General features: G+C 36.1%; 1 protein-coding gene across 1 annotated transcript in view; it reads left to right on the plus strand.

The window, feature by feature from the left end:
• LOC121383431 overlaps positions 1-26,739 on the plus strand; it is a 48,137-nt gene that overhangs the window by 2,183 nt on the left and 19,215 nt on the right. The window lies entirely within an intron of this gene.

A 26,739-nucleotide genomic window follows, 5' to 3' on the forward strand; every position in this document is an offset into this window, starting at 1 on the left:
TAATTTCGCCACGGTGTGGTTTGGCACAATCAAATTTTAGTTGACGCAGTATCCTGCATCTAAGAAAAAAAAAGCAAGCCGGTATTAATATTCCACCGTTTCAAAGGTTTAATGGACGTTAAAAAAAACTAAAAAATAAGGAAGGAAAGAAACGACGCCCAACACATTTATTTTACGGTTATATGGCCAGACATATGGAAGGCCACCAGGGAAGAGAGGAAACCCCTGTCGCTACTTCATGGGCTACCTTTCGATTAGCGCAAGGGAATTTATAGCCCTACCATAGCAGGAAGCACATACCACGACCTTTGACAACCAGTTGTGGTTCAGGCTGGACGAGAAATAGCCCAGGGGGCCCACTGCGGGATCGATCCCAGACCGACCGGCATCAAGCGAAGCTTTACCACTGGGCACGTCCCGCCCTTTTACACATGAAAAAAAGAAGAAAGCTTTATTTAAACCGGCCTCGGGGGTCGTGGCAGACCAACGGTCTAAGGCTGGTAGGGTATGGGGTTCGGATACAGTGAGGCTGGGTTTTTAATCCAGAACCGACTCCAAACCCTTGAGTGTCCGCAAGGCTCAAGGGTAGGTGTAAACCATTCACCGACCAGGATCCATAACTGGTTCAACAAAGGCCATGGTTTGTGCTATCCCTGCTGTGGGGAGCGCAAATAAAAGATCCCTTGCTGCCAATCGGAAGAGTACCCATGAGTGGCGACGCGGGTTTTTTCCAAAATCTGTGTGGTCCTTAAACTTGGACGCCATATAAACCGAAATAAATTGTTGAGTCGTCGTTAAATAAAACACTCCTTTTTGCTTATTTAACGAGCTTGAACATTTTATTTACGGTATATGGCTCAGACATAGGTTAAGGACCAAACAAGATTTGGGAAAAACCCCCGCCCCTTCATGGCTACTCTTTCCATTGCAGCAAGGGGATCTTTTATTTGCGCTTTCACAGGCAGGATAGCACAAACCAGCCTTTTTGAACCAGTTATGGATCACTGGTCGGGGGCGTGGTTTAACCAACCATTGGCCTTGCGGGCACCCACTCAGGGTTTGAAGTTGGTTTGGATTAAAAATCCCAGCCTCGATGGGATCCGAACCCATACCTACCACCCTGTAGACCGATGCCTGCCACAGCCCCCCGAGGCCGGGCTTTACACAGAAGTACACTAATATTGTGAGTAAATGCTGGAAATATTTTAAATGTTTAGTTCAGTCATTTTCCCGAAGTTCCCCTTGCTTTTGCCCGAATGCGAAGATTTACTCCATGCGGGGTGGTGGTGGGGTGGTGGTGGTGTTGTGGTGGTGTGTGGGGGGGGGGTGCCCCTTCACCCCTGACCGCTTCTCGTACTGTTAAATTGAGGCGCAAAAGGACCTGAACGCGTTAGTTGAGGTAATACTAAACCAAATAAATAAAGTTCAGGTGCACCGGAACTGTTACCGGCCTGGTGGCGCAAGTGGAACCAGGACACGGCTGGCAGGTACAGGGTTCGCAGCCCGTACCGGCTCCAACCCGAGCGGTTCTTAAGGGTGTAAGGCATTCACCCTTTCTTCTCCTAACCATAACTGACTAAAAAAATACCTGTCATGGCAACAGCCAACAGTGAGGTTTGGCCCAACCAGCGTGCTTGACCTTAATTGGACAAAAAGCCGAAAAATAAGTTGAAATGAAATGAATGTTGATGAGCAGTTAAAATCCAACCTTATTGGTGATAAATGTGGGGTTTGTTGTAAAGCAAATTATTTCACTGGGCTAAAAGTTTAGTTCATCTAGACCCTGTGCCGTGCCTTGTGCTTTAAAATTAGGAGTACGTGTAAAAAAAGTTTCAAATTTTGTCAAAATAGGGGGTTGTAAAAAATCTGGTTTATACCGAAAAGAGCCAAAAAAGTACCATTTTCTTAGGGTTAATACTTTGAGGTAGGGGTTGTAGTACTTATTTATGGGTCAAGTTTGCTTGTATTTGCATATAGTGTTTTTAAATACAAACGTTAACAGAACAATTTATAATAAAATGAAATTTTATTCTACTTCTTTTCTGTTGATAATGAAAAATTCTTTTTATTTTTTAACCAATATATTTCCCTCATAGACTGCTAAAACCACCCATTCTGATACATTCAATTGTCATTACAATAAATGCGGAACCCGTCAATAAATTTGGGCAAAGTACTTTATGAAATATTTCATATCGTACTAGGTTTAAAATTTTTGCGATCTACTGTTGATTTGGGGTACCTTAATTTTTGTTTAAAATTCCTAAAAAATAAGCACATCTCCCCACCCTGGCAATCCAACTATCCAAACCTAGGAAAATAAAGTTTTCTTGTACATAGCCCATTAATCTTCCGCTCTATCTAAGGAAATAGCATATTGTACTTTATGTGGATATCAAAGTTGGGCATTGTATCAATTTTATCCAAATTGTATACTTAATTGAGAATTGCGATATATAATTCTTCACTTCCCTAATACCCTGGCATTGGAGCAATTTTAGTTCATTAAGAAACGTTTAAACCCTGTATTTTTTCTTTCTATACATTCAAAACGTTTTAAAAACCCCTAGTTCAGACCCATACAACAAAAGGCAAAAATCTTGTATCAAATATTCAAAGAAAATTGGAAATGGAAAAATTCTTAAAATTAACATGGTTTCAATACCTCTATTAATACCCTTTTACCTTTGATTTTGCTAAGTGTTGTTATTTGTGCTAAAACTGGCTTGACGTTTGAAACATCGAGATAAATATTGTGGACTACTTAATGTTCCTTACCATAAAACATTTTTCATTAGAACCTATTTCCACTACCACCTTAATTTTTTGCGGTTTACAAAAGCTTCCATTTTTGACAATAATTATAAAAAAATATCTGCTTTTGCAGGCCTTCTGTGTTGAAAACGATAAATGTCTCTGTAAATACCAAATCACAATTTTCAGTAAATGGTGCATTGTATTCCTCTATACAGTATTTGACCATTTCATTGTGAACTATTTATATACAGAGAAAAATAATATCGGGCTTAAAAACCCCCGCCTAAGGCCGACTGGGCACTCAAAAAAAAATTTTTAATCCATTACGTTCAAAACATGATATAAAAGTTTTGCACCAAAAGTTTACCCCAAGCCAAATTTGGGGAAAAGGGAAACAAAACGTTTGACAAGAATCAAAGCCTTTTAAAACAAAAGGCTACAAAACTTTCCCCCTTAAAAAATTTCGACACTGGCAATAAGGGAAAACCAAATTATCTATTTTAGAGTAACTCGCCCAAAAGCTGCTTGTGCTTCAGTTATTTTGTTGTTATCATTTACCCAATCTGTAATTCCTTTTTAATAATAGATATTTGTAAATTTTACTTTATAAGTAATAAAGTAATTCCTCGATAATTTCCGGTATCCTTGGGCCATGTTTAAAATAGGAATATTACTCCTTTAGTCCTATTGGGGAATATACCCTAGAAAAAAAAATCATTAAAAAATTTTTATATTTTAAAAAAATAATAAATCTTTTTCAAAATAAACATTTCCCAATAAAATTTATTTTTATTTGGTATAGTACACCCATGATGCGAAACTCTTGTATCCAGGCAGATCTTGCCGAAATAATAAAATTAAGTTGTTTGCAATATGATGGCTCTCTCTAGAGTCAACTTGACTTTAGATATGTTATAGTAGGGAATGTAGAACTTAAATTGAACACATACCTACCTTGTGGAAGTTTCTTGTTCCTGAGTTATGTATGCAATGTGTATTGGACACATTATTTGAATTATTTATCCAAACAAGTAAAAATGGCGAAACTAGGACCCGTGAATGTATTTTGAAAGTGCACAGGGGGCCCCAACAGACGGGTTTTTTTTTTGGGTTTTTTTACTGTATTAAATTTATAAAATCAACATTCAAAAACAACAACAACATACATAAAACTGAGGATGTCTTTATACCAAAGCATCGCGATTTGCGGACGTTCGGGCCATAGGTTCGGTCCCAGCAAAGCATGGGACAATTTTTAGGCCAGAAAGGATTTAATTATCCCTGCGCCAGTGCGTTAAATTCTAGTATGAAACTACAACCCAAATCTGGGCTGCTGTCAGGACGTGGGTTAGTTGTTTTTGGTTGTTAGTGGTTAGGGGGGAAAAGGGGTGTGTGGCCTTACTCCTACCCACTGAAACCGTAAGAACTCGTTCTGGGTTGGGGTCGGTACCGGCCTTGAACCCTGTACCCTACCAATGTAATCCGTGGCTTAACCCCTGCGCCATGAGGCGGTGGCATAACAATCAGTTTATTCAACCTTACTGGCCTCTTAATTAATTACAAACACCAGATTGGTATTGGTTGAATTTAAACAAATCGGAACCAGCAAATAGTTTTTGAAACGTTGGGTGCTGTTCTTTTGTCCTGAACGCTCCCCTATTTAATGAATGACCCAAAAACTTTGTTTTTTGTTTTGCTGTTTTATTTTGGAGTAATAATAAGGCACACAATATTAAATTTATTGGTTGAGTTATATTGGTTTGCCTTTTATAAACGAATAACCCGTTTTTGCTTCGTTTAGCACTTTATAAAATATTGATGAATTGTGTACGTTTTATTCAAAGGGTAAACGAATTGGGCCAATTCATTTCAAAAACCCAATCAAGCCAAATAGGTTTTTTATTATAAAAATAATTCTTTAAGGAATTAAAATTGCATATTTTCATGTTCACGGGTGATCCTATTATACACAAAGCACGAGCGAGCCCACACACAACCACACACCACAACACACACCCACAATTGACATTAAATTTAGTTATTATCCAACAAAATAATTTTAGTTACTCTTTAGATAAAAACAAAAATGTAAAATTGATGATATGAAATATTTCTGTTTCATTAAATCAAAAAAAGTGTTTACACTAAAATTGCGGTTGTATTGTTTTTCCTTCTTCTTTTTTTTTTTGTTTGTTGTTTGTTTGTTTTTATTGTTAATTCCTAATTTGGGACAAGAAAACAAAATCCCGCCACAAAAATCGTTTACAAAGCAGGTCGGAAGGTGTAAATGCGGCACGATTATTTTACTTTATCTTTATCTATTCCCCTTAAGAATTTAACTTTTTAGTTCAGGCACGGGGAGCGGAGGGTGGCGGCTGGGGTATCTCAATCCCCCCTCAAGTTTCTTTGATATGGGTGTAAACCTTGAGGTTGAAAAACCAATAAAGGTAAAAAATTTCTTCTTAAAGGACTGCGATTCTGGTAAAGAAGGTTATAACAAAAAATGCTCTTTAAATATAAAGCCAAGTGACCCTTTTTTCTTGAAGGAGATTAAACATTAAAGAGGTGCTACTTTTTATTGGGGCCATTTCTTTCCAGCCAGTGTCCAACAAAATTGTTTGGGAAAAGGCCCGTAGTTTTGATATCCATCTGTAATTTTGTCGTATGAAAGGGTCCCCTTGCTCTAAGAAAAAAGAGCCATTGTGTAGGGGCGAGTTTCTCTTTTTATCATTTGCTACCCATTAACCCCCATTGAAGTGTTGAGTGCGTCGTTAAAAAAAAACACTTTCTTTCCTCATTAGGTCTGCTTGGTTTCTTTGGCAGGGAGCACCAAAAGCAGACAAACAAGAATGAATACAGTATATTTAGTAAGAATCGAAGCTCCTGTATCCATATTCATTACCGCACTGATCGCTTGTCAAGCACCTACCTTCGGAAACCTGGTTTAACAAAATAGTTAATTAGGTTCCGCACGCCTGTGACGGGACAGAGGGGTGGGAACGGTTATTGATAAGTACATGACAAATATTCCAGGGTGATATACAATAAAATCCCATTGACGCAATAGAAAACCTATGTGGCTAAAATCAACCTGCACGTTCAATCAAAAAATACCCGGATAAATAAATACCACCCTCCCCTTTGAAGTAAATCATAAAAAACTCAAGGGAAATTTGAATAAGTGCGCATGGTTAATTAAATGGCTCTTTTATTGGGTGAAATAAATTACAAAACCCAAAATTTGAACTTTGTTATATGCATTGCAAAATGTAAGGTGCCAAGCAAAACCATTTGTTTATTTTGTAACGGCGAACTGTAAAGACGGGCGTGTGTGTGTGTGGTGTGTGTGTTGTGTGTGGTGTGAACATAAGCCGCGAGAAAAAAAGGGACTTTAAGGAGATAGAGATTTTTTGGTTTAGTTAATTGGACTTCATTTTTTGCATTTTAATTTGGACAATCAAGAAGAGTTAAATTGTAATGCAGGAAGGAAATGTTTCGGAGAAGTTACGCCATGATTCCCCAAAACGTTAAGAAACACGTGGTTTTTGATAATACAGGTTATGCAGCTGGGCGTGTCCACAAGGGGAAAATTCGTCTATCCCCTCCCAAATATGGATACCTAAAGATTAGACAAGTGTTTGAAGATTTAAAAAAAAAGACAATGCGTTGAACCGAAAATCCGTGGAATGGAACGGAAATCTGGTAAGGTCGCCACGGCGCTTTTCCAAGTAGAAACATGCTCTCAAATAAGGAAAACAACGAAAAATATCTTGGATTTCAATGTAGGTTAAGGGCGTAGCAGGATTTTTGTTTGGAGGGGGGGGGGGGGGGGGGGGGCAACTGAGTATTTATAGTCTAAAACCATTAAAACGATTAAGAAGTTGAGACAGAATTTTCGTTAATTTTCTATAATTTTTTTCCATTTTCCAGATTTGTTTTTGTGGGGTGTGTGTGTGGCGTGAGTGTGAACCGCCTCCCCTTGCCACCCTTCTGCTAAGCTACGACCCCTGGTTTATGACAAAATTAAACGTTTCAATTTATTTTTGGTCATAATTTTGTGTCTTGTTTTTTGGCTTTTGTTTTAATCTACATCCGGTGTAGTTAAACGTAAAACAGAGTGTACATGATACATCTACAATAAGTCTTTTCGATCAAAAAAGGGAGTGAAATCTTTACAAATACCATATTGTGGGTGTTATTCAGTGACTATACGTACACAGTTTACACAAAGGAAACCCATGCCAAGCCGAGGGGACCGGAAGTGGGGGTAATTAAACATACTAATCATTTTTTTGGGGTTAAGCTTTACCCACCGGATACATCCCGCCCCCCTTACCTAACACCCGACTGTTTTGGCAAAAAAATGGCACATGGGCCAACTTTGGTGACCAAAAAATATATATTTCGTGATTTTTTCACAGACATAAATCGTTAAGTAAGAACAAACATGTTAGTGCAAATGAACGTAATATAATCACTTTATTTGCTTTGTACTATAATGTTTTTTTGTTTTTTTAAACATGGATTCAATGTGCCATGCAGAAATTGCCGTGTCTTGTGTCTGGCTTGCCGACCTAGTCTGAACATGGTGAACACTAGAAACCTTTCAGTTTTAATAATAAGGTAATAGTTAATTAATTTAAAGGAACCATTGCTGTCAAACAGTCCCTACCCCAAAATGTGATTTGGAGAGATTATTCCAACGAAGTAATTAATACCCCCTTGCTAAAGTTTGTATAGCTTTGGAAACAAAATCTCCGTAATAGCCGTGTATTCAATGGGGCAAGTGAGAAAAATATCATTCCCTGCACATTGCTATAATTAGCAAATATGATCCTTGATCCAACCCACATTAAATAACACCAACTTTCGTTGAAAATGAAGACACAAACTATCATAATTATAATGAGAGGAATTCCTATACATTTCGTGTATATACAATAAAGCTACAATTTGTTGATTGTCTTTACTCCATCAGACTGCCCATTTTGTATCATCACATTTTGAGGATATCACGGTAATAGAAATTAGTCTTCTTCCCCTGACCCTAACTCTATTGATTATAAGTAGTTATAATGTTCTTTATACATGACAGTGCCAAGGAAAGTCCTATCGAGGGAGGAGAGATTTATAATAATATAATATGATATATATATATAGAATATATAATATATATGCATAGAGAGAGAGAGAGAGAGAGAGAATGGAGGAGAGAGAGAGAGGAGGTGTAGAGAGACAGAGAGGAGGATCCCCGAGAGAGGAGCGGGAGAGAGGGAAGAGGGAGGAGAGAGAGAGGAGAGAGAGGACACACACCCCACAGGGACAAGAGATGAGGATGGAAGGAGGAGAGAGAGAGAAGACACAGAAGAGAGAGCGAGTGGATGGGGAGAGGAGAGAAGAGATGAGGGAGATGAGACGGGAGTAGAGTTGGAGGATTTTTTGAAGAGAGAGGAGAGAGGGGAGAGTCATTGGCCGGCGAGAGCAGAGAGTGTATCATTGGCCGGCTGTCAGTGTATCGTTTGTGGCAGAATAATCCAACTGTCACTTTACAAGATGAGAAAACATTTCGATAGTTGTAAGTGCTATTGGTAGTGTGTCCGGGTTTTTTTCGGGTAATTAAACAGTGTTAGGATTTACATATTCTTATATACATACACTGTGGCTACATACATACATACTCCATAACAGGATACAGGTGACACAAACAATCAATACATACATATATATACATTGTGATCATACACCATCATATATATTTACATATATATATATATACCTATAATGTAAATACGATGTATATATGTATATGTTGTGTTTGTGTATGTGTGTACTGGGTGTGTTGTGTAGGTGTGTGTGGTGTGTGTGTATATAAAATATATTAGCATATATATATATATATATATATATATATATATATATATATGAAAAATGGTAGGAGGCCCAAAGGTAAAATATTGTTAAAATAGCAACAAATTCCAAATTGTAAGTAAAACATTTTTTTTAAATGTCACTGCCCAGTTTCAGTCTGTGAAGCCTTTATGTCCCGGCAAGAATGGAGTTTCACGAGAGGCCGGTTACGTCGTCTGCACTCAATCGAACAGTCGAGCCATCTGTTAGTCACATATTCGCTACGTAGATCCACCAGCTAGCCTGTCTAAATTGCTCACACTTTTATTAGTAAACGTTAACTTAATCGGCAATAGGAATTGGTTTGGTACCTTGGAACCTCTAAGATAACCTTTTTATTAGAGTTATTTCCCGACTTCGTCCGGCCTTGAGACGATGACGACCGTTAAAAGAGGTATCAGGTCGTTTCGCCCTTATGTTTATGTTTGTGAATGATGAATAAATTTGTTTACGTGACTCTAGTTGCAAATCAGATATAGGTTATCAATTTGTAACCCTTTATCAACCATTTATATGTATATGTTATTATGTGCAATATTTTAAAGAACCCCTCCCCTCACACCATCCCAGTTCCTACGGGCCTGATGTATTTTATATTAATAAATACAAAGACTAGCCTACACAATGATATTGTGGATAGGACATATTAGTTATAAAGTGCTTTGGTGTGTGTGTGTGTGGGGGGGGGGGGGGGGGGGCTTTTTTGGCCTCTATAATATCCATTGGCGAGTCATGTTTACATCTATGCTGAAGAAGATTTATGATAAAATATTAAAAAGGTCCATTTGCTTCAGTTTACATTTAAAAAATGCTTGTTGTATGCTATATATGGCATTGTTGTTGTCCTTATTATTAAAATAATGCGTATTTTGTTATTAAAATGTTTTAAAATAATGCGTGTTTTGTGCTTTTTTAAACAGATTTTAACTAAGAGTTCCCGTTAGAAAATCACATACAGATGTAATCATAGAGCGAGTCTGAAATATTTAGTGTTTTTCTTCTAATTAGGTCCATTTGCTTCAGTTTACATTAAAAAAGTCATTAAAAAGATATGTTTAAAAAAATGTTTGTTGTATGCTATATATGGCATTTTTGTTAAAATAATGCGTATTTTGTTATTAAAATGTTTTAAAATAATGCGTGTTTTGTGTTTTAAAAAAAAGAAGATTTTGTGAGAATATACTCGTTTTGGGTATGAGCTATCTCCACTGCAAATCTAGCCAAAATATTTCATCTATTAAGAAAGTTATGAATACTACCACATTGTTTGGTTGACGGCCTTTGTTTCTAATGAAATTGATTGTTTATTAATTAATTAATAAATAAATTAATTAATCTCATTAAAAATGATCCAGGTTTCTTGTGCTTTTAATAATAATATTAAGCAATCCGATGGTATTTACATTTTGCCTGTAGGTTGAAAACTTAAGGAAGTATGTGGAATTTTCCTGTAATTGTGTAATCAACAAAACCGTTTTTTGTTTCAGTCAAAATTATTAAAATTATTAATTGATTATTGTGTTACATTGTGTGTTGAATGAATTACCTTCCCTGAAAGTTTCATTATAATCCAACCAATATTAAAAAAGTTGTCACATTTTGTGTGTTCAAAGTCGGCGTTAATTAATCGAAACGGTCACAACTTTTCTTTTGTTTTAGTAGTAAAACGAAACATAAAATGTGCGTGATTCGACATCTTCAAAATGTCATAACTTTTTTAATATTCATCCTACAGCAAAAATTTAAACAGCATTTTAAACCTTGGTTCGGGCTCTGTTTAATGGTAGCTGATTGATATCTATCTATGCAGGTTGAATGTTTTTCTCACATACATATCCTTTCACCCCTCTTGTAGAATATTCCATAAAAAGTCAAAATGGCAGCCGGCACAAAATTATTACATGCTTTTTGCTCTATGCGATCTCAGCGAAGTCGATACAGGTGACATGGTTATCATCTAGTATGTGGAATCCATGTCATTGTAATTGTTTTTTCAAGATTTCTGTCTGGACAAAATGTGGGTAAAATCTAACGAAAAATAAAGGTAGAAGCAATTTATTGTAGTTGTCAACATTTTGTTTCGGACTTTACGTTTAAGTCTACAACCTTGTTGCCTGTTAGGTGACTATTACGACAAAATTATGGGTAAAATTATTTTTATATTCTAAATGACTCGGGGCGAACGGGAATAAGGGCGAAACGACTCGGGGTCGAATAGGAATAAGGGCGAAACGACCCGGATACCATAAAAGATATATAGGGCAGAGAACCCAGTATTCGACCAGTGTATTTTTTAATTACCGTACTCTTTTAAACTGAATAGTATATAGATTTTCCCAACATATTTTTAACACACGCATCAGGGTGAACATTCTTTCTTCCGGAAAGCAATAGCAGACGATAACCATGTGAATGAACGTAAGTATATATTTATCGACCATAGTGATAATATGAACGTCGGCCAATTCTATAGCATGCTGTTACACCATCCAACATTCCGTGAACATTTGCAATACTTTTAATCCATTTGAAATCTTTGAAAATGTGTTTGTTTTTATTTATAATCAAATGGAGCTGGCAATGCAATGTGACCTCAGTCATTATAATTTCAGTCACGCGACCACGTGATCAAATAATGACATATGATAGAGAGGGTTGCCCCAGTATTCGACCAATAGAACAGTTTTGAGGATACATTCCCAAAATAAACTCCCAAGAACCACACATTTACTAATTTTATGTATTTTGGTGCTGTTTGTCAGGACTTATACAATTATGTTTTATTTTATTTTATTTTCAGTCTAATATCATTATTTGTAAATTGAGATAGGACCAAAGAGACTGTTCACCAGAAAGTAATTGTGCGTGTGTGAATGTGTTTATAAGCATGTGCGTGCGTGCGTAAATGTATGAATATGTGTTACAGTTGTTAAAATTAACACTTTTTGGATTTAGTTGTTTGATATATGCTGCATTAACTTCAAATTTTAGTTTTATTAGTTAATTAGAAAGTGGTCGAATATTGGGTCAGCTGGTCGAACACTGCATACTGTTCCTTGCGGCACTCAAACCTACTCTAGTCGGCGTATACCACACAAACAAAACTTGGGTCTATCCAGTGAATAGCATTGCCAGTAAGTATTTACGAAGAAAAACAAATATTAGAAAATGCCAATAAAATGAAGATGTTATAATCCTTTCTTTCTTAAGTGGTCGAATACTGGGGTCGTTGCCCTACTTGTTTAGAGTCCACCCATTTCAATTTTTCCAGGTAGGGAGGGAGGTTTTTATTTTGTATGTAGAATGGCGGAGACAAGAAGACATCTAACGAATTGTTACCACTATTTATAAACATGCTTTAACCTATTCACTTACTCCATTGCATTAATGTTGTATTTACATGATAATGATTGAACAGAAAACAGAACAAATGGCATCAATATTAATGTGCATGCACAAGTGTTTGTCCGATAGAAAATTGATGTTATGATGAAGTTTGTTGGTGATTGTGCAATAACTATAATAGGCGGGAAAATTTTGTTTCGAAAGAGTTTACACTTTATTTGAATATATATTTGTATATATATATATACAGCCCGACCTAAGAAATATATATATATATATATATATATATATATATATATATATATATATATATATAGATAGTATGCTGTATATATATATATATATATATATATATATATATATATATATATATATATATGGAGGTCGGGGACATTTCTTATGTCGAGCTGTGATGCTATACAAGTCATTTTTGTATGTGGCCTAATTGAATATTTACAATGTGTGCTGAATGCAACTACCGTCCCCCAGAAAGAAAATGGATTTGGTTTAGGGGTAGGGTTAAGAAAATCATACAGTAATAAATCTAATGATAAGAGTCATTAGTTTTGTCAAATGCAGACCTTGCCTTTTAAGATGCGCGAGTGTGATCCCGCTTGTACAAGTAACATAATTTCAATCTGGTGAGTGAAAAATAACGCACGTTACAATTAACAAACAGCGTACGTAAAATAATTTTGTATATTGACCCGTTTTATAATACCTTCAAAATAAAAAATGTGACGAGAACGGTAGCATCCATGCAAGCTTTTAATATATGACTGGTACTTATCTTTGCTATACACATCAAAATGTACACTTGTTTAATACACATCTTCGAAGACGTACCAATGCGATCAAAACTCCTTTGCCTATTTAATTTGTCATTAATTAGAAACAGTCCACTTTTGTAAAGTAATAGATCACAATGTCTAAAAAAAATGGAATTTAATGAAATAGTGGCTTCTGAGCCATTATTACAAATGAACTATTATCCTGTTCAATTATTTAGACCCAAAGTTCTTTGCAAATGTTACGTTTATTTCCTATTCGATATTTGTTTTCTTTGCATTTACATGAAAACAAACCCAAACCCCGACAGGTTTTATATACAAATCATCATATAAAATGCACGAAGTTGACTTAATTTCACTTTTTAAAAATCTCTGTGTCTTTTGAATGCACGTTATTTCTCCTATAAATAACTACGGTCATTTGCATATCAAAACATTGGGATCTGAGGCTACTTGAAGGCCATTATAGCTTGTTTCACTAAATCAAGGTTATTATTGTTTTGCAGTGTGTAACAGCATTGTCTAATCTTTCCGTTAAACATAGATGTAAACAAACAGAACATGTAACCCTTTCTTGTAGGTGCATTATATTTAATAAATTTAGCTAATGTATTATATATTTTTATTTTATTATATCAATTATGTATTAGCATACCATACCTAACCTAACACAACTGAGGTGTAGCACAGTAATAAACACAAATCACCTCACACACCGCAGGAATGTGCTTTCCAAATTTATAAATAAATTTAATGCAGGGCCGGACCCAGAAGACCGGACCGGGGGGGGGGGGGGGGATAAAATGTCAAAGGCCACCAACATCAAATAATAATAAAAATGTTATTTAATTTGCCTCTAAATTGGGAACTCATACGTATATATATATATATATATATATATATATATATATATATATATATATATATATATATATATAGTATTTAGGGTGGTGCTAGGGGCTGGGCTTTGGGGGTTGGGTGTTACATTTGTAATGCGAAAAACCAAAGGGCTATTGTTCGGACTCGTATGGGTTCAACCACTTTTTCATCCCGCAGACACAGCCCTGAATGTTCAAAATACGATAGCATTGCTTGGTCAATAACATCATTATTTCGATCTATGACTGCACGTGCTATTGTAGCAATGTGTTCACCACGTAAAATACAAGTTAGGTAGGGTATATAAATTAATTGAAAATGTATTAGTCGACATTCTTGTTATTGTTATTTGAGGAAAAATATGGGTAAATCGAAAAACACTTCATTTGATGTAAAATCGTGTATTAAGAACGTTTTCGATTATTTTGAAGATGAATATCAGCGCGGTAGACCTAGGTATGCTTCTTATCGAATTGTCGATCGATTTGCCGCTGCACTTAAAGTTTCGGTTTCAACAGTAAAAAGAACTGTGAAAAATCTAAGCTCTACGAATCCAAGCACAGAAATCACTGTTAAAAAACGCGACCGAAAACTCGTCGATTTATGTGATAAAGATGTTATTAGACGACGAGTATACAGATTTTATAGAGAGGGCGAATTACCTACATTACATAAGATTAACGTGGCTTTAAGGGAGGAATGTGGAATCAACATATCCATATCAACTTTACGAAGAACACTCCATGACCTCGATTTTAAATACCAACATATGTCTACAACCGGAAAAGTGATTTTTGAGGACGCCAATATATCACACAGGAGACTGTCCTATCTCCATGAAATATCCAGTTTACGAGAACAGGGGTATTTAATAGTGTATCAAGATGAGACCTGGGTGAATGTCAACCACACAACATCCCACCACTGGACAGATATCCACAGATAGACGCTGCTGATCGAGTTCCTAAACTCTGTTCGGTGACTGGGATGGAAAAAGACTTATTATTTGTCATGCTGGCTGTGATAAATATGGATTGATAGATGGCTGTGAATTGATCTTTGAGGCTAAAAAAACAGACGGAGACTATCATGGTGAGATGAATCATGAAAATTTCATCAAATGGTTTGAAGAACAACTTATGCCTTCTCTACCAGAACCTTCTGTTATCGTCATGAATAACGCAAGCTACCACCACAAATTAACTGAGATTACACGATGTCCTGCACTAAACGCTAAAAAGGAAGAAATTCAGTCGTGGCTACGAAACAAAAATATACCTTTTGAGAGTAACATGACAAAGCCAGTTCTTTATGAACTTGTTAAAAGTAACAAATGTGCAAAGCAATTTGTTACTGATGATATTGCTGAACGCCATAGGCACTTGTGTCTAAGACTGCCGCCAAGACATTCTGAACTCAATCCGATAGAACTGATCTGGAGTCAAGTCAAAGGGCACATAGCTCGTCATAATGATGGTAAAATGACCACGGTGCGGAGAGAACTTGCACATGCATTGAACTCTGTCACACCTACACACTTCTCTGACGCAGTTAAACATGTAATAAAGATCGAAGAAGATTTTAGAAAACTAAATAGTTTTATAAGAAATAAAATACCCCCTGTGATAGTCCCCCTTAACGAAGATAGTGATGAAGAAATGAGTTCGTCGACTGATTAAGTTATTTCTCCATACCCATCAGGAGTATTACTTTAATGTATGCATGAACTCTTTAACACCAAAAACTATTTATTTCCATATCATTCACTATCAAACAACCTAACAACTTATAAACTAATCGACTAGAAATGCATATAGACTACACATACATACGAGAGAAATGTTTATTTAACGACACACTCAACGCATTTGATATACGTTTATGTGGCGTCAGACAAAACGGTTAAGGAGCATTATGACAGTAAGAAAGAAACTCGCTACCGCCACATGGGCCACTGTTTCCGATAAGCAATTTTGATAAGCAATAAGGGACGTTTTATATGCACCATCCCATAGACAGGATAGCACATACCACAGCCTTTATACATCAGTTGTGGTGCACAGGCTGGAACTAGACACAACCCAATGGGTCCACCATGTGGGATCGATCAGTCGACCTACCACGAGCGAACGCTTTACCTCTGAGCTACGTCCCGCTCCATATACAAAAGAAGCCTTAAGTGGGGTTGAGGTTGTGCAGAGGGTCACACCTCCACCAATCGCATGCATACCATATTCTTCTCTCTCTCTCCCTATAACCATATAACCATAGATTAAAATATGTTGAGTGCGTCGTTACATAAATGACGTCTCTCTCTCTCTCTCTCTCTCTCTCTCTCTCTCTCTCTCTCTCTCTCTCTCTCTCTCTCTCTCTCTCTCTCTCTCCCTTCAGCGCGCGCGCTTGTGTATTCCACAATATAATTATAATATTTGATACATATTTTTTTTTCAAACTGAGGTTTTGTCAGTTGAACTCCCCACCTGAATCCGCGCCTGCTTCATGTTTACAGATATTTTCTTAAATATAGGTTATACTACGATTTGTGCGGATAGGACGATAGAACCGAACATTAGTTTGAAACGCACTATAGAATGATGCTTTCGATATGCAAATGACCTTAGTTATTTATAGGAGAAATAACGTGCATTCAAAAGACACATAGATTTTTAAAAAGTGGAATTAAGTCAACTTCGTGCATTTTATATGATGATTTGTATATAAAACCTGTCGGGGTTTGGGTTTGTTTTCATGTAAATGCAAAGAAAACAAATATCGAATAGGAAATAAACGTAACATTTGCAAAAAACTTTGGGTCTAAATAATTGAACAGGATAATAGTTACGGAAATCGGCGAAGTCAGTAAAATTGTCTCAATTAGTTCATAACTGTTAGCCTACTGTGACGGTACATGCTCTTAATTTCTTTTCGCCTGTGGCGATATTAATTGTTCTAGAGGGCCGTGTGCCGTTCCAATATGCACTTATCCACGTGGGCACTTTGTTACGTAATACCTTCGCGCGACCGTGCATCCCAATATGCACTTAGTCCAGGTGTGGAGGCTATGTGGCCAGTAGTTACGTAATACCTCTGCGAGTGCGGTTTCGTCGACCGTGATTTTGGCGACTACAAAACCTACGATAGGTCCCAAATATGGCCAACGTGTAACGTTTTACTTTCTTTATAAAAGAAATGAAATTTAGACAAAGACAATTCAAAAGTAGACAGAATAATAAAAAGAAACATGGCTTGAACTTAATGACGGTAATTGCCGTGACATATAAACTGCCGTCGGTTGGGGGTGTCACCGATGGCACTTTTGTGCCCCCAGATAAAAATTACTGCTGTCTGTAAAACTCCTCACCGATGGCAAAATATATATCTTACAGTATTTATCACAGGTTGGAGTTAATGGGTGTTTAGTTTGTACCACTTGATGTTTAGCAGCCCCATTTGTTTTTATGTGCCCCTCTTTATTTTTCGGCATCCTGTTATAATTTACAGCACCCAGCTCCGCTATTTCAAAATGCACACTTTTTTCACAAGCCGCATTGTATACGAAAGCGCAACTGACAAAAACAGTGACCGTAACATAATTGAACACTATTTTGAACAGCGTCTGTTGTGTGCCATACCAGTATCCATTTGTATGTTTGATACACACAATAAAAGTTATATTTTATTTTAGCAATGAAAACATTTTATTTTTATCGTTTCGGCAATCTCAAGACTGAAAAAAACATTTATTTGGCACCAAATTTGTTACGTGATCAGAACGGTCATTCTGTCTTTTGTGTCCACTAACTCATGTCTGATATTTTGTCTTCAATTGCAGGTTTAATTGGTCGTAACTGATGATTTTTACTTTCTGTCATTGGTTTATTCAGCAATTCCTAATAAAATATTAGAAACATTTCATTATCTTATTGATATCACTTCTTATTATATTATATAATATAATATAAAAACAATGGAATGGTATCTTTAAATGGTTCATCTTTAAAACATTTATCTTGGGTGTCATATAATATTTACACTACCTTTACAAGAACGAAACTACTTTTATCAACTGGCGATATCAATAGCTGAACATGTTGAATGATGGAGAAAAAGCTGTTTAGAACATTACCATCAGCACATGTCGTACATCTAGGTCAGGGATTTCCCACTGCACACAGTTTTCCAAAACATTAATGATATTAGCCAAAACACAGTTGTTTGTATTTTCTAACAAATGATTAGTTAATTACAGCTTTTGCATGAACGATCCGTCATTTATGTTGATATTGGTTTTGCATAACTGACAGACTAAGTAATGTCAAAATCGATTGTGCCAAATTTTATGCCCTGTAATATTTGGCGTCAAATAAGTTGGCGTTGGAAATAAGCAGAAATATTCACTAGTCCACAGGTGGAGTACATCTAGAAATCTACTTGTCAGTCAATATGTTAACTTGTCCAACTAAGTGATTTGTTTTATTCAAGTACAAGGATGATGTTTTTGATTGCTCAAAATGAAACTGCATTGAACATTAATTTTCACTTGTCCACTGAACAACCATGCAATGAGGTACGTTTTGCTTGTCCAAGCATATATTCACTTGTCAGGACAAACAGACAAGCTAGTGCTTATTTCGAACAGTGTAAGTGTTTGGGGTTTTTCGTCAGAGATTGCCAAAGCGATATCAAAAATATATTTTTTCATTTTGGGCTTCTAGAATTTTTTTAAAATCCACTAACCATGGGATCAGTGATTTTACTAACCACAATTAAAAATTTACTAGCCCTATTTTACTTAATACAATTTCACCGATAGTAATAATTGGATATGTTACCTATAAAGAGGGAGATAGAGATTAAAAACACTAAGACTGGTGGTGGGGGCAGGATATTCATATTTACCAAATGTGTAAATGCAGCATTTAACAACTTTTCTTTATCACTAGCCTTCTGGCATGGCAATAGTAATTATTTACTAGCCCAACATTGAATATCACTAGCCATCCATAGGAGTGGGGCTACCATAATCTAGAAGACCTGTTCATTGCTCAAATAAAATATAACTTTAATTGTGTGTATCAGGGTTGACAATTAACATGAAAACCATGGTCACCAGCAGGGCCAGTTGAAGAAAACTCTTACTGGCCTTTTTCAAATTCAACAAGCCCTCCATTAATCACATTGCAATTTAACTGCAGTCAACATCAAAACTGTAATGTTCTTCTTTTAACAATAACCATGTGCTCATCGTATATAGTCCATTTGCATCAAAATGAAACCGGTCAATTGGCATGCAACTGAATAATGAATAAAGTTAAAATTGATATAAAACCATATACCAACCAAAATATACGAATTACTTTGTTATCATAGAGGGCGGTTCGCTTGATGCGCGGTTGGTCTAGGATCGATCGCCATCAGTGGGCCTATTGGGCCATTTCTCGTTCCAGCCTAGTGTACCAGGACTGGTATATCAAAGGCCGTGGTATGTGCTATCATGTCTGTGGGATGGTGCATAGAAAAGATCCCTTGCTACTAATGGAAATATGTAGCGGGTTTCATCTCTATGACTGTGTCGAAATGACCATATGTTTGACATCCAATAGCGGACGATTAATTAATCAATGTGCTCTAGTGGGTGTCGTTAAACAAAACAAATTTCTTATTGTTATCATATTAAAAGACATAAACAACGAACTTGTTTATTACAGTAATATTTTGACGGTTTATGTCATTATTTAAGTTACAGTCTCTGGTTACCATATTATAACATCATATACAAATATGATATACAAGCTCAAATGCACTTTTAAAACACTTGTGTGTGTTCGCTATGAACGGAGATCGTCAAAAGTATACGCTCGATTCGTCACCTGTGCCGCCATAGCTCGGCAAAGCACAAAGGACAGCCTGTTGTCAGTTTCAGTTAACACGTGCGTTTGCTGATTTCACATTGTAAGGTTCGTCTAAAAAAATTAAGAGAAATCAGGCGCTGTACGAAGAACGTTCGGTTGAGGATACGGTACTAGAGTCTTTCGTTAAAACCAGTTTGATCTTGACAACGTATTATCGACAATCGTACCTTCCTATTTCAGAATTAATATTTTATAAAGTGTTAGTAGAACTTTCAAAGTTTAGTTTGTATACTAGTAACACATTAATCATGTGTGTATATATATTTAAAATATACTAAAGTAAAGAATGAACGTTTTCACTTCTTAATTTTATGTGTTAAAATCGACAAATTCAACTAAATATTCTTTCGTTTGGAAAGGGTAAATTTAGGGAGGGGTTGTTTAACGACATCAGAGTTAGAGCATATTGATTTAATAATAATCCGACGCCATACAACCGTAAATAAAATGTGTGCATCATTAAATAAAACATATCCTATCCTTCCTCCATCTGCTGTTGGATGTCTAACATTTAGTAATTTTGACATATAATCTTAGAGAGGAATCGGGTGCATGTGCAGGCCTGGGAGGGTATTGGAGGTCGAAACCCTTACTTGCACAAGCTTAAAAAAAATTGAAATGTATTTTCTGGGGGAGCATGGCCCCATATAAACTTCGCTCAACACAGTCTATATAACCCCAACCCCACTGAAATCCCTGCACACGCGCCTTGGAAACCCACTACATTTGTTTTTCGCAAGGGATCGTTTATATATATGTACCATCCCACAGACAGGATATCACATACCATGGTCTTTTTGTATACCTGCCGATGGGGATCGATCCTAGACTGACCGCGCATTTCCAAAAAAAACCTTTTTAGGTCTAAGTAATGAATAAAAATAACATATATTCTTGAAAAATGTTACGTAAATCAAACACAGTACTCTCTTCCTCTACCCCTAGAGCGTTACGTAATTAGTAACACCCCCTTGCATGTAACGCGTATGCCAACAGCTGGCCACTGTCAAAATTTCAAGGCAAATCCCCCACTCACCGACCCCTGAAAAGGCGTTGTACCATACCTCTATGGATATAAATATGTTTTGGAGATATGAGACGACCCCTCAATCAAGGTAGTTAATTTGTTCAAAAATTACGAAATCTCATGTGATCTCTTGTTGGGGAAATTCTATACTTGTGATAAGCCAATGAAAACCGAGATCGGTAGGAGCCCGTCAAAAGTGTCCCACTTGCGAAATACTGGCTTTGTTTTTGACCTGGATAAGCCAACGGACTACTTTTGTAAAATTCTTAGTCGCCCTTAGCCAATCACGGGCGATCGGGTGACTGCTAATTTTCAACCCTGGTGTATCTAATATACAAATTTTGTGCAAGCAAACAAAACATTGTTCACAGAATCTGTGCAGTACTGACGACACAGTCCTGTCTTTCTTGTGATGTTTATAGCTAGGAACATGCTTCAAAATTCTCTCTTTAACAGGCCTCTGATAATTAAAAATCTGCATAACCCATTTATAGCCTACATGCATAGGTTGCTCGAAAATAAATTATGTCCATGTGGGGAATGAAACAACTGTTTTTCATAATTTTCAGAGAACTGTTTAAATACAGTGATATAACTGCAGTTAACTATTTTAAGAGTTTTATGATTATTCTTAATTGCAGGATCTCGTTGCCTGTTGTATCAGTTTCAGTACCTCAAGCGAGCACTCAACCGACAGCTAAATCCCGCCGAACACACATATTACAGTATTTCTGATCTTTCAGTATTATTAAATCTGCCCGTTTCTATAGCAAGGTTGTGTGCATAAGATGTCTTTATACTTCGAAGCTATAGATTTTTGTAAATACTACTGCACATAAATTATTAACAAGATATTTGTATATAGAACATTTCGAGTATGTGTCAAGAATAGCATTTATTATATAACATTTAGTGAAATATCTTAAAATATCAGTGAAATAAAAGTGTTATCAGTCACAGTGACGATAATACCTTTTAGTGTTAAAATTTCACTATATCACTCCAAAATGTGTTATCGTCAATGTAGAAAGTGTTATCTTCACTGTAAGAAAGCCAGAACTATTTTGCTGCTGGCATTTTAAAAATATAGGTAAATTGACAAAAGTTATATAATAATAGAAAATTTCATGTTTTTTGTCAAATATGATTTATTTCTCATCTCGTGAAGTTTGCAATCATATCACACTCGTCGCGCAAACGCGACTCGTGAGATATGAGTGCAAACTTCACTCAATGAGATATAAATCATATTTGATAAAAACATGAAATATCCGCTATTTATTACCTTTTAGATAAATTCCATGCGTTTTGATTGGTCAATAGCCTATACATACCACAAGTACACCGTGTCATTTGCGGGGAAAAATACATAATTTTCCGGGGTGTACGAAATGTCACGTGACTTGCTCGACTGGTTGTACGAAAATACAAACTGCGGATGAGACTTGACGAAATTTTCTTCAACACTCCTCACTGATTAAATTTGTTAAAAGTCTTGAATTCATTATGGAATACCACAATTGGGTAAATTTTACTTTTACTGTTTATTTGAAAATTTCATGAACACGTTTGGCCAAAAAATGTGCATGATTGTAGTTTTTGGCGTATTAAAAACTAATGCTAGAATATAACATTGCTTTATCAGTTACCGTGTTACAGCTGTGGCTAATTATCACGAACATATTTTAAATAATAACGACATGCTTTTCTACACGTTCTACAAGTTAGTACAACACGACAGATATTTTTGTTCGGCTGCTGGTGTTCAATTTTGTTTTCCCGATACGATTAGTATAGAACATAATCAAACGTTTAGCAAGATAGTAAGGCGCTAAGAGTTGTCTCTCTTTGCGAAAAACAGGGTTTGAAACATTTCAGGGTAAAACCACCCGGAATCCTTGTTGACACTCTTAATACCCAAACAGCTAACAAAAATGCAGTAATACCCTGCATAGTTATTTGTTAACATTTTTTTTTTTTTAAATGCAGTAAATTTTGAGGAATTCGATGTTATGTTATTAAAGTTACATTCTCTGGTTACCATATTATAGCATCATGTACAAATGCACTTTTAAAAAAGTCGTGTGTGTTCGCTATGAACGGATGAACGGATATCGTCAAACGCTTGATTCGTCGCCTGTGCTGCCATAGCTCGGCAAAGCACAAACAACAGCCTGTTGTCAGTTTCATTTAACACGTGCGTTTGCCGATTTCAAATTGTAGGGTTCGTCTCAAAAAATTAAAAGAGAAATCTTGCGCTGTACGAAGAACCTTCGGTTGAGGATACGTTACTAGTGTCTTTAGTTAAAACCGGTTTGATCTTGACAACGCATTAATCATGTATATATTTTTAAACTAAAATATACTAAAGTAGACAATGAACGTTTTTACTTCTTAATTTTACGTGTTAAAATCGACAAATTCAAATAAATATTATTTCGTTTGGAAAGGGTAAAGTTGGGGGGGGGGGGGGGGTAACGACATCAAAGATAAAGCATATTGATTTAATAATCATCCGACCCCATACAACCGTAAATAAAATGTGTTGAGTGCGTCGTTAAATAAAACATATCCTATCCTTCCTTCCATCTGCCGTTGGATGTCTTGACATTTGGTAATTTTGACATATGATCTTAGAGAGGAATCGGGTGCATGTGCAGGGGGAGGATACTGGAGGTCGAAACCCTTACTTGCTCAAACTTAAAAAAAATTGAAATATTTTTTTTAATGGGGGAGCATGGCCCCATATAAACTTCGCTTAACACAGTCTATAACCCCAACCCCGCTGAAATCCATGCACACGTGCCTTGGAAACCAGCTAAAAAAAATTGTAGCAAGGGATTGTTTATATGAACAATCCCACAGACAGGATATCACATACCATGGTCTTTTTGTATACCCGCCGATGGGGATCGATCCTAGACTGACCGCGCATTTCCAAAAAACACCTTTTTAGGTCTAAGTAATGAATAAAAATAACATATATTCTTGAAAAATGTTACGTAAATCGAACACAGTACCCTCTTCCTCTACCCCTAGAGCGTTACGTAATTAATGCCAACAGCTGGCCACTGTCAAAATTTCAAGGCAAATCCCCCACTCACCGACCCCTGGAAAGGCGTTGTACCATACCTCTATGGATATAAATATGTTTTGGAGATATGAGACAACCCCTCAATCAAGATAGTTAATTTGTTCAAAAATTGCGAAATCTCACGTGATCTCTTGTTGGGGAAATTCTATACTTGTGATAAGCCAATGAAAACCGAGATTGGTACGAGCCCGTCAAAAGTGTTCCACTTTCAAAATCATGGCTTTGTTTTTGACCTGGATAAGCCAGCGTAGTGAAACCAGTGCGGAGTGCGGCGTCATATATGCACCAGACGTAATTGGATTTTCTGTTCTATATGCTTAAATAATAAAAATATTCCAGGGAATGTAGTTTTAAACTCAAACTCAAAATGTGTGTACTTTATTTAAAAGTTTGACTGTTAGTGTAATTTTAGTTTAATTATAAAACAAAGATCTAAAAGGTAATAAATTCGTTAAGCCGTTTTTTGACAGGCGTACGGATACAGATTCTGGAGGGGCGTACAATCTCGTACGCCTGTCAAAAAACCGCGTAACTAATAATATCATATGTATGTATACATGATTCTGAACAAACGTTAAATATGATTGTAATCGCTTCACAATCGGCGTTAATAACATTAAGCCATGTCAACTACAGAGAGAGAGAGAGAGAGAGAGAGAGAGAGAGAGAGAGAGAGAGAGAGAGAGAGAGAGAGAGAGAGAGAGAGAGAGAGAGAGAGAGAGATACACGAATGGCCGTTAGATACCATTTATCTCACAACGAGTTGTTTTAAAATGTATCTAACGAGCGAAAGCGAGTTTAATACGTTTTTAAACAACGAATTTTGAGATAAATGGTATCTAACGGACACGAATATATTATTCTATTTCTTACATATCCTCAAAAATCAGGTTTTAATCAAATTTTAACATCTTTTTCGACTAAAAGTTTACAGCCGTTGCACTTGTAGCTAACTTTCACGTCACAAACACATGATTGTCAGGTTAACTATATGTCTGAGTGTAACCTATTTCCATCGTGTTGTATTTCATTGGCTGCATGGCACTGGTCATCACCTAGAAGCAGCCAGTCGTATGTCTTGAAATTATTAATACACGTACGTGTGTTAACAACCCATGTGTTATCAAAAATAATGCATGGTGTTCTTACCAACGGGTGTATATATTTCTCAATATACACACCACATATAGATACACACATGTATGTATGAAGATTTTTTTAATTGGCATATATCGCGTTTTCATAAAAAAGGGGATTTACCCAATACAATTTCATAAGGGTCAATCGCGTTTTGCGGCAAATCAGCGGGCCTACGATTAGCCCTTACTGACATACAATAATGGCTTTAACTAAAAAAAGAAAAGAAAATGGTTTATATCGCGTTTTGCGCCTCAACACTCACACACTCTCTTTCTCTCGGTTTAAGAAGCAACAATTGGCTCTCTGCATGTAATGTATGTATTTCCACAATTATATAGTTCATAAACGGAAAAAACAAAACATGAATTTACCAAGGCCAACACCACCACCCCAACAAAACTAAATTTTGCAGCTGACGACAGTAATCTGTTGTCAAACATAACGATATATATAAATATGGTATATTAAGGAAATAAGTAAGAAAATATTTTATTTAAAGACGCACTCAACACATTTTATTTACGGTTATATGACGTCGGAATGATATATTAATGCCGAAACATGTTATTAGTAGTTAAACAACTGGGGTCATTTAAATGTTACTTAACGATTGAGGGGGTGGTGAGTTTAGGTCCAAACGCTATGTAGCGTTACAGGGGTGGGTGTATTGAATAGCGTTACATAACGCACATTTTTTTTCATAATCGCTCTCACGGCGACAATGTTTAAACAATTAACACTAATGGTCATATTTGGCTCTAGTTATAAAAAATGTCTCCTAATACCACACTGGTATTGCATAAATATCAATAGTTTGCTTAAAAATTGGAAAAAATAAACATGCTTTATAGTGTCGGATGTACATGGTGTCGGACGTACACTATAACAGCACCAAAGTAGCATGGCAATTGTTACATATTCAGTAATTGTTTTTACATTTTTAATCAACCACTTAAAATTAACATTACATCTCAGTTAGTTACATTGTACAACCAATTAGCAGAAGTGGAGACTAAAAAATGTAATATTTTGGTGTCGGACGTACACACGAATAGCATATTATGGATAAAAGTCGGCTTGAAATATAAATATTTCTTTTATATATCATGCCAATTAGCAAAGGACATGTCTGGGATTCTTTCTGTATAAAATTTTTATTTCTACTCACTTATGTATAAAAAATATGCTGATAAATGTGTCAATAGAATTTTTCGTAATATATTGCTGCATTCATGGTTAATGTATTATTTGCATTATAAGTGACTAAAACACATCTACTGAAAAGGGATTAATGTAATATTTGACACTAGAAATAATAACCTTTCAAATAACACCAAACTTGTCTCACTTGAATGAGTTTTTAAAAATGACCTATTGGTTTACTTGACCATGGAATTCAATTGCCCTTTTATGAATGTATTCCACTTTAGTAGTAGCTTTCATAGTAAACTATTTCATATTTTTAAAATTTAATTGTATAGAACAGCTATCTGCCCATAACTGCCAATTTTGCGGGGTCCATTGAGTGACAGTCAGACTGAATCAGACTGTTATAGATGTATATAATTTCGACTATATTGTAACATTCCACACAATATATACATAATTAATGAAGAAACAATATGGAATGTTTAAATCAATTTTGGTCGTATTAAAACATTATTTTAATAACAAGAAAAACTATAGACAAAAAGCGCCATACTGGAAATGAAGATGAAATTATGTGTATGTACACATGCCACGAACAACGTGTGCACCGGGTTTGATACGTGTATGCTACGCCACCCTCGAGACAGACGCAACTCTGTGGCTATTTACGCACATGTCCTTAAGAATGTGTACTTCGAGTTACTCGTTTAAACCGGTAAGTGTGGTGTACGTCCGACG

Source organism: Gigantopelta aegis, chromosome 10 (genome assembly GCF_016097555.1).
Source record: "Gigantopelta aegis isolate Gae_Host chromosome 10, Gae_host_genome, whole genome shotgun sequence".
NCBI lineage: Eukaryota > Metazoa > Mollusca > Gastropoda > Neomphalida > Peltospiridae > Gigantopelta > Gigantopelta aegis.